The sequence below is a fragment of the Myotis brandtii genome, unplaced genomic scaffold (genome assembly GCF_000412655.1).
Source record: "Myotis brandtii unplaced genomic scaffold, ASM41265v1 scaffold274, whole genome shotgun sequence".
Taxonomy (NCBI): Eukaryota; Metazoa; Chordata; class Mammalia; order Chiroptera; family Vespertilionidae; genus Myotis; species Myotis brandtii.
Genome location: NW_005360425.1, coordinates 5,268,641 through 5,278,575, shown reverse-complemented (window position 1 = coordinate 5,278,575; position 9,935 = coordinate 5,268,641). Strand labels below are relative to the sequence as shown.

The 9,935-nt window shown below is 46.7% G+C and overlaps 1 pseudogene; it reads left to right on the top strand.

Annotated features, from left to right (window-relative positions):
• The first annotated feature begins 518 nt into the window (after positions 1-518).
• On the top strand, positions 519-1,891 carry LOC102244129 (annotated as a pseudogene).
• The last annotated feature ends 8,044 nt before the right edge of the window (positions 1,892-9,935 follow it).

The window sequence follows — 9,935 nt, the reverse complement described above, 5'->3', positions numbered from 1 at the left end:
GGCGGTCGCAGGGCCGCCTCGTCCTGGGGACACGCCTTCGGGCGCCTTTCCCGGAGTTTGTGGGGAAGGTCAGGTGCATCCCCTGAATGACCCCCACTGTCGCCTGGAGGAAGAAACGGAGCCCAGCAGGACTGGCTCGGGGTGCGGTGGGACAGGAAGTGGGGCGCCCCCCTCTCGCGTGGATCCGCCAGCAAAACACACGCACACGCACAAGTGAGCCGGCGACACGCCCTTCCATTTTGTGCCCGCGAACTGCAAGCAAACACGTCGGTGGCTCGCGGCCACCTCTGCTGTCCCAGCGCCAAGAGAGTCTGTTGCTGTCACTGAAGCCACAGGGAATCATGTGAACTATCGTGATGAGGGGTTGCCACATCTGCACACTCCCTGGCGGAGCGCCGGGCACCGCGTGCTCCGCCCTCTCTGGTGGCCGCCTCGTCTGTTCCTGGCGGCTGGGGCTCCGACCACTCTCCTTCCCGACCACAAGGACGGCGCGATGCTCCCGCGGCGGCGGGCGGTGACGTCCCAGGCCCCGTCCCCCTGGCTTCCCGCCCTCGCATCCTGCGGACGACGGCAGGTCGGAGCTGCTGCGGCTGCGGCGGCGGCTGCTCAGTCACCACCCGGCGGTGCCGCAGCGGCGCGGGCCCTCGTGGTGTGGAGCGATGTTGGGGAGAAGCCACGGGGGGACTTCTGGGACTTCTGGGGCCGTACCCCGTGCCCTGAGCTTCAAACCCCCGACGACCAACAGCATGAGAATCGGCTCCGGGCCTCCCCTGCACTGGAGCCCCAGGCGGTGTTAATGGTGTTGACACGCTACTTAGCGCCCCGGACCTCGTTTTTGCTTTTCTCCGTTTGTTTGGCAGCGATTTCCTGATGAACTTGTAGGGTTTGTCCCCAGCAAGCACGTTTCTACCGCGTGGGGCATCTACAGCTACGAGGCTTTGAGCTGCAGACGCCGGGCGTGGGGGACGGTGCCCATGCTCCGCGGTGCTGACGGGCCTCCTTCTCCAGCAGCGAGGACCTCGAGCTCCTCCAGAGGCAGCGCAGCGTCCGCCCTGCTCGGTGACACGCAAAACTGCGACGACATCGCCATGGCCATGAACTTCCTCGTTGCCAAGCACACCAGGAAGACGTCGGGGGTGTTTGTGAAACCTGTAAATATGGGCAACTTGGAAAAAGAAACCAGGGGGCCATTCGGGAATGTGGCGTCGAGCAGAGCACTTCTTGCCCAGCTCTTACTGCGTCAATTAGCTCGTTAGCATCGACTAGTGCGGCGGCATCCCCTCAGGTACTCCTACAGCCTGACCGCTCAGTTCGGCTTTCCCGATGCCAACCCAAAAGTCAGGTGTGAACGCCAACCTCAGTAGTTGTGGTTGCTTGTTTGTTTGTTTTTTCAGCAACATCATGAATTTTTATCCACTTCGAAGTCTCTACAAAGGGAAAACTGTGCAGTGCTTCCTGGATGTAAAAGCCACATGAACTTCAAAAGCCCAGAGCCAAGGAGGTCTTCCTGTGAGGCGTGTTCAGGCTGGACATAACTCCTGGGTCAGTGACTTGGTGGTTCGAATTCTGAAATGGCCCTTCAGTTGCTTTGATGCCTGGCACTTGCCTTGAGGACCCATCGTGAACTGTTTCCAGGACCAGAAGCATTTCAGCTTTTTCATTAAAGGACAATCGCTTGCATTCGAAGCCTGAGATGCCTCTTAGCAAAGCCGGTGAGCTGGAAAAGGCCACGAGGAGAGACAGGTCTCACCCCGTATCAGACAGTGGAACTTTCCTGACTCAGTGTTGCAGCTTTCCCTGTGGTCCCCCAGCCAGGCTTCCCAGGGCTGACTCAGCCTGGCTCGGCTTGGGGCAACCATCATGCTTTTCTTTCTGTCCATAATTCTGCACGACTGCGAGGCTTCATGTAACAGCTGAAGGACGTCTCTGTTCTGCTTGACTTTCATGAACGTTTCCTGTGTGGATCACGGGAAAGTGCAGCTGGTGTTTTTATAAGCAGCTAACATGCCGCGAGGAGTCGATGTTTTACCAGGTTCAGGTGGTGCGTTTTTGTCACTGAGCCTGACCTTGAGATGGTACATTGATTTTTATATTTTATAAAGTATCCCTTCTGAAAGAATGTTGAGTAGGCACAGGCAGAAGTCAAAACTCTATCATCAAAAGATCGTTCCTGGTGGGGCATAGGTTATCACATGGATGCTAGAGTTGTGTATGTTATACACAAAGTCAGTCTCTTGCATTCAGAACCTTTTATTTCTTCCCCCTGCCCCCCCAAAAAATCTAAGGCACTATTCATCATGAAATTTTGATTACATAGATACAGGCAAAAATAAGGGATCTGTGTCATGGCAGAGGAATTCTCTAGGGCAGTGGTCGGCAAACTGCGGCCCCTTGAGTGTGGCTCTTCCACAAAATATCATGTGCAGGCGTGCACGTACAGTGCGATTGAAACTTCGTGGTCACACTCAAGGGGCCAAAGAGCCACATGTGGGTCACGAGCCGCAGTTTGCCGACCACGGCTCTAGGGAGTCTGCACAGGTAGGTTACATTGCCCACGATGCTGTACAAACTAGTATGTGTTCCATGGTGTCTGTCTGGTCCTTACTTAGGAGCACTTACGTAGGCCTCTGTCTTCCACCTCCCTCCTCCTTTTCCACATTCTCTTCTCTCTTCCCCTCCTCCTCCCATAATGCCATTATATCCCCACAAAGACAAAGCTGTGAAAATCCTATCTAATAAAGAGGGAATATGCAAATTGACCATCATGCAGTCACAAAGATGGCTGCACCCACAGCAGAGGCTGAGTTCCTGTAATGAGCCTTAACGAGCAATCAGCAGGGACCTGAGGCCGTTCCCCCCACCTGGCAGGGCTTGACAAGGGACCTCAGGCCATGCCCCCTGCCCCGGGGCTGGGCTGGGGGACCTGAGGGTGCGCTGGGGAACCTGAGGCTGTGTCTCCCGCCCGGCATGCGCCTGGGGACCTGAGGCTGCACCCCCCTGCCTGGTGCCAGGCCGGGGGACCTGAAGCTGCAGTGGGGCCGGCCGGGTCTGGGTCTCACGTGATTTTGAAGCCCCGAGGGTGGGGGGGACTTGACTCTGGGTCCCGCAGCACACCCCAGTCTCTGACCGGAGGAAGATTTTCATATAGATTTTACTAATTTTCTTTCATCTCTGACACTTCTATTATAGAGAAAGGGCAAATAGCAATATTAAAATATTTCCTCTAATTAATCCTCTTTTAATGTGCATGAATTTCATGCACTGGGCCACTAGTATTATAATAATCCTGGTTTATGTTCCAACAATGAGGTCTCTGTGTAGTTAGTCCAGTATGTGTTGTTTCTTTGCATTGGCATGTATGTGTGCGTTAATGCAGTCAGATAAAGTCAATAGAATGCAAAACCTTTCTAAGAATCTGTAATGTTAATTATCTGCTTTGTCCTCTTGGGATTGCACTGTCAAATAAATAAAATGAACTTTTACCAAAGTAAAATAAAATAAAATTGTATCCAAAAATAAATAAATAAATAGAGACACCAGAGACACACACCATATTCATGGATTGAAATAGAACATTCCAAATATGTTACTTTTCCTACACTTTAATACTCCCCAGTCAAAATCTCAACTTTGCTTTTTACTAAGTTAAATGATTCTAAAGTTTACCTGGAATGGTGTTTCAGAATGACCAATAAAAATTTCCAAGAATAATAAAGTCACAATTGCCCTACCGAAATATACTCATAAATTCGTGAAATGAATTTGGACGCCCAAAAACAAACTTGATAATTTAAATTTAATATAAGAGTGACATTTCAAACTAGTGGGGTAATGTGGGATTATTCAGCAATGGTCATTAGGACTAGATAGCTATTTGAGACCTGAGCAGACACCTTACCAAAAAAGATACAAATGACAAGTAAACATATGAAAAGATGTTCAACATTATGTATTAGGGACCTGCAAATTAAAACAACAATGAGCCCTGGCTGGTTTGGCTCAGTGAATAGAGTGTCAGCCTGTGGACTGAAGGGTCCTGGGTTTGATTCTGGTCAAGGGCACATGCCCAGGTTTCGGGCTTGATCCCCAGTAGGGGGCATGCAGGAGGCAGCCGATCAATGATTCTCTCTCATCATTGATGTTTCTATCTCTCTCACCCTCTTCCTTCTTCTCTGAAATCAATAAAAATATATTTTAAAAAAAAATAATGTGCACACAGAAAAACTGAGGATTTTGAAAAATAAATAGCCCTAACTGGTTTGGCTCAGTGGACAGAGCGTCGGTCTGCGGACTCAAGGGTCCCAGGTTCGATTCCGGTCAAGGGCATGTACCTGGGTTGTGGGCACATCCCCAGTGGGGAGTGTGCAGGAGGCAGCTAATCGATGTTTCTCTCTCATCGATGTTTCTGACGCTCTACCCCTCTCCCTTCCTCTCTGTAAAAAATCAATAAAAATATATAAAAAAAGAAAAATAAATAAAAATAAAACAAGATATTACTAAACACCTATTAGAATGGCCCAAATCCAAACCACCGACAATACCAAATGCTAGCAAGGATATGTAGAAATGGAAACTCTCATTCATCGCTGATGAGAATGTAAAATGATACAGGTGCTTAGCAATCTACATATATAAAAGGCTAATATGCTAAATGTCTCTCTGGGTAATGACATCACATAGCAATGCCCTGCTTCCTCTCCGTAGTGACTAGCCTCCTTGCAGTTTTTTCAGCCCAGGAACACAACTTGCTTTATAGCCAGGTGCAAACATTTTACACTGTAACCAAATGTCCGTGAAGCGTTTTCCCATGCCTCATCTTTGATCCTCATCACAGAAGTCCTGGAGTAGGTAGATAGGAGACTCAGTGGAATCCTATTTTCTTTTCATTAGCCAGAAAACAGAGATTTAGAAAGCTTAGAAACTTGACCTGACTGAAAAGAAGTAAGAAATGGTGGACCTTGAAAATGACTTCAGGTTTTCTCATTGTGCAGAAAATAGTCAAACACCGCTGCAGCAGAATATAGTCAAACACCGCTGCAGTTAAATATTTTACCCTTTGTTCTCCCTGCATGATCTACAATAATAATCTGCTTCATGTTGATCTTTACTGCTGTGTTGCTGACAATTACCTGAAAGAGAAGTTGGGGTGCTTCACTGGGCTGGAAAAAGTTTAGCTAAATCAGAAAGCAGGTCTAATTAAGCAAATTTATTCTATATCTAAAAAAGGCTAAGTTGACTCGTGCATGTGCGATACATATAAAGCTCTCGCTGGTGCCAATCGCATGCGTGTTTCCTTTTTTCCCCCCCAAACAAGGAAATGCTTATAATTGAAAAAATACATGCTTGATCCTAAGTTTAAAATACACATATCACATTTACATACATGAAAAAATATACCAAAATTGTTCATAGTACCTCTCTGGATGGTATGAAGATGCATGATTTCTATTTGACTTCCTACTTTTCAAAGTATCTACAATAACATATATTTTAGTGGCTGTCCTGTGACCAACCTCCAGCTAACCCCACCTGCTTCAAGGTTTCACATGACACGTGACACACTCTTCTCCCACAGCTGTTCCTAGCAGGCACCTCTGCGCTGCCCTTGAACCTCTGCTCCCAGCACCGACCCACTGCCTCCCGGGGCTCAGGCGTGTTTACACCCCAGCCTCAGCTGCACCTGATGTCACGGTAGATAACTGACTTAAACACGACACTTATGAAGTGTGACTCTGTACAGAAGACTGTGTCCATGAAAACCAAGGTGAATGCCTTCCATGCATTTTCAAGTTTTGGTTGGAAAAGAAAAACCCGCTTGTTGGCAACACAAATGTAAAGATTAGGAAAGAAAAGCATGCAAATCTGGGAAGATTTTGTATGTAGATGCTCTCATAAGATTGCAATCCACTGTAAAGAAACCAAAATGTGAAACCGTGGGTGACTTTAAAGGCGTGGGTTTTGCAAGACAAGGGGCCGATCGGAGGCTGGTTGTAGGCCCCTCCAAGGGGGCCTGGTCCCTCCACGTCCTGGTGAGGCCGTGCACATGTGCATGTATTAACTTAAAGGCAAATATTAACTCCTATTATGATTCCTGCTTGAGTCTACTTTTTCTCATTCTGAATTTCTACAATCAGGAGAAAGAAAAAAACCTCAAGACATCCATGTTTAAAAGTGAGGTCACCTCCCAGTTCATGCCGGACCAACTGTGACATCACTCCTGGTCAACACAGAGCCGGACTAGCAGTCACTCCTGGTTGACGCTAACCCCGGACAAGCACAGTCACTCCTGGTCGACGCTAACCCCGGGCCAGCACATGAGGAGGAGCTGGGAGCTCAGGCTGCACTGGTCCCAAGAGTCAGAAGACTTGAGCTCAGGATGTAGACACTACACACTTGGGCGACTTCCCTCTTGGGGCCGCAGTCCCATAGCTCCAAGTCCTGGGGGCCGCTGCGCCCCGTTCGCTAGCAAACCAGGACTCCCACAATGCAGCGCTCCACCCACACGCGTGTGTTTCCACCTGTCATTGTCCATCGTGAATTTGGTCGACACTTCTATTATAGAGAAAGGGCGAATAGTGATATTAAAATATTTCTTGTAATTAATTTCCTTTCAATGTGCATGAATTCATGCACTAGGCCACTAGTTTCTTATAAAACTAAACATACTCGCCCTGGACGGTGTGCTCAATGGTTAGAACATAGGCTCTCAAACAGAAGGGCAGATTCTCTTGTTCGATTCCTGGTCAAGGGCATGTACCTGGGTTGCACGTTCAATCCCTACCCCTGGCGTGTACAGGAGGCAACCAATAAATGTGTCTCTCTCACCTCTCTCTCTTTCTCTCTTCCTCCCCTTCCCCTCCTTCCTTCCACTCTAAAAATCAATCAATGGAAAAAATGTCCTCCAGTGAGAATTAACAACAACAATAAAAAACAAACAAACCCAACAATGAAAAAAACCCTAAACATACTCTTATCATACAATCCAGTCATCACACTCCATGGTACTTACCCAAATGAATTAGAAATTTATGTCCACACAAAAACCTGCACACAAATGTTTATAGTAACTTTACTTATTTTATTATTATTTTTAAAATTATTTTTTCAGCAGTTTATATTTTCTAATCCTTGTTATATTAATTCACTACTATATACCAGTAAAGCAGCATTTTAAGACATGCTAAAAAGTATAAAGATCCATATAACTATCACCTGCTTATTTACCTGTAGTTTAAGAAATAAAGCATTACCTAAGTTGTTGGTTCTCCCTGGTAATCTGTCCCATCCTCTTTCCCATAGTAACTTTACTTATAATTGCCAGAACTTTGGAAGCAACAAAGATGTCCTTCAGTAAGTGAATAAATGGTAGTATATCCAGACGATGGAATATTATTCAGTTGTAAAGTATACGAGCTATCAAGACATGGAGGAAACTTAAATACATATTGTTAAGGGAAATAAGCCAATCTGAAAATGCTGTATGTAGTATGATTCCAACTATGACATTCTGAAAAAGGTGCAACTATGGAGACAGTAAAACAAAACAAACAAACAAAAAAAACCTGTGGTTGCCTGGAGTCAGGAGGGAGGGATGAATAGGTAGACCACACAGGATCTTCAGGATGGTGAAACTAATCTGTGTGATTCTATAATGTTGAGTTCGTGTTACTATATATTTGTCAAACCCCATAGAATGTACGCCAAGAGTGAACCCTGATGTAAGTTATGAATTGGTGGTGATAGTGTTGTGTCAGTGTAGGCTCATCAGTTTTAACAAATGTACCTCTCCGGTGCGAGGTCAAAAGAGGAGGAGGTTGGGGAGGGGGCAGCAGGTATATGGGGAATCTCTGTACCTTCCACTCAGATTTGTTAACCTAAAACTGCTCTAAAAAAGAATTGATTTTGTAAAAAGTCTTTACCACAAGACTTTCCAGAGCCATTACTATTGGGATGTTATATTCCAGATGCACAAGAGGTGTCATAATATGCAATCTTTCCCAAACTCCTTTCAGCGTTGTTATGAAACACCTTTGAGCATCTCACATACCTCATAAGCAGTTCATGGATTGCTGCTCTCTGCCACTCCATTCTCCCCTACCCCTTCTACCATGGCCCTAGTTCAGCTCTTACCCTTTCTCTGTCCCCTAGATCTGGTCTTATTCCCTCAAACACATTGTTCTCAGTAGCTGCCTAAAACTCAAATCTGACTATGTCTCTACACTGTTTACAACACTTCAAGCTAAACCCCTTCCTAGGGTATAGGAAGCCCCTGTCACCTGGCCCAACCCCCCTCAATCTTACCTCTTACCACCCAATTCACATACCTTAGAAACATCGAACTGCTGTGCTTCCCCGAATGTTCTGTGCTCTTGTAGGGCTCTCTCTGTTTACACCCTACTATCTGTCTGTAATACTCTTCTCCCCACCCACTGGTTAACTACTACCTCTCCTCCAAGTCTGTTGCCCCATGAGACTGTGAGCTGAAGAGTGGGGACTATGTCAAATTCCTTTTTTCTGATCTCTTTTTTTCCAAATTCTAGAAGCCAATGGGCCCCAGGCTCAGTTCTCGTCTCATGGGGCTCAGTTCTCGTCTCATGGGGCTTTCTTAGGTGACAGCCCCAGTCTCAAGCCTTTCCATACCATCAATCTGTAACAGCTCCCAGACCGACACTCCAGCCAAACAACTTCCAGGGGAGACATTGACCCTTGTTCTGTCGGCTCCTTCTCCAGATCCTCACATAACTGGCTGCTTATTCAGGCCTCAGTTCAAATGGCACCTCCTCCTGACTTCTCTATTCAAATGGTCCCATACCCACTTTTCCCCCTTAACTTACCTTGTATTATGTTTGAAATGAAATCATTTTACTTTATTGTCCACCTCTCCTACCACACTACCCTATGAGATTGGGGGGTTTTGATTCATTACTTTATTTCAGAGCCTAAGCCACTGTTTGGCACATTGTAAACACTAAACATTTGTTGAATGAATGAATGCCTAACATAGGTCTGATACTTGCTAACACTTGAGTGATGAGTGCTCGATACTGTGCTACATGCACCACAGGAACTGCTTCCTTTTACCTAAGTATTACCATTAGCCCATTTCACACTGAGACATGGGCTTTATTGCTTGCCCAGGTCACACAGTAAGCAGGGATATGAATATTGGCAGCTTGATCCAAGCTTCCTTTCTTAGCCACTGTGCTATCCTCTCACATCTGGAAGTATTCACAAGGTGTATTCAAAGGGAGGCAGGGAGGCAGGAAAGGGGGAAATGCTTCTAGTTCCAATGTTCTGTGACTCTAGCAGGTGCAGACGCCCACGGTTTCCTCAGCTCACAGCTCTAGACACTGCTGGATAAAGGCCCCCTTTCTGATGGCCTGGGCCTGGGCCTGGCCCTTGGGTTTGCCCCACACAGGAAATGAGGGAACTGGCCCCCGAAAGCGAAAATGTGGGTGGAACTCACCCTCCTCCAAGAGTGACACACAGTAACAGCAAGCAAACGGTGCTTCCCTGCAATATTTATTAAGGAATTTACACATACACAGGAGAAAGGCAACCAGGGATTGTGGTTCCCACAGCTGAAATCTTTTAAGCAAAGTTTTCTTGTTTTAATTTTCAAGTAGGGTGAACAGTGACTGAGAGGAAAGCTGCCCGGGCTCTCTCCTCATCCCTGGCCAGGTGGGGACAGCAGCCCGGGATACACAGGCATGACGAGTGATTAGCAGGTTGGGAGGGGAAAGGAGGGAGAGAGCCATCAATGAGACTGCAATTCTTTTTTTTAACTATAAGAAAAACTGGCAACAGTTTCAGGCTGTTGATAAATCAATTCCTCTCTGTTGTAAACGTAAACCTGAAAAACCAAAAACAAAAATACTCAGAGCAGATGGGGAGAGAGTGGGAGGTGGAACACACACACACACACACACACACAC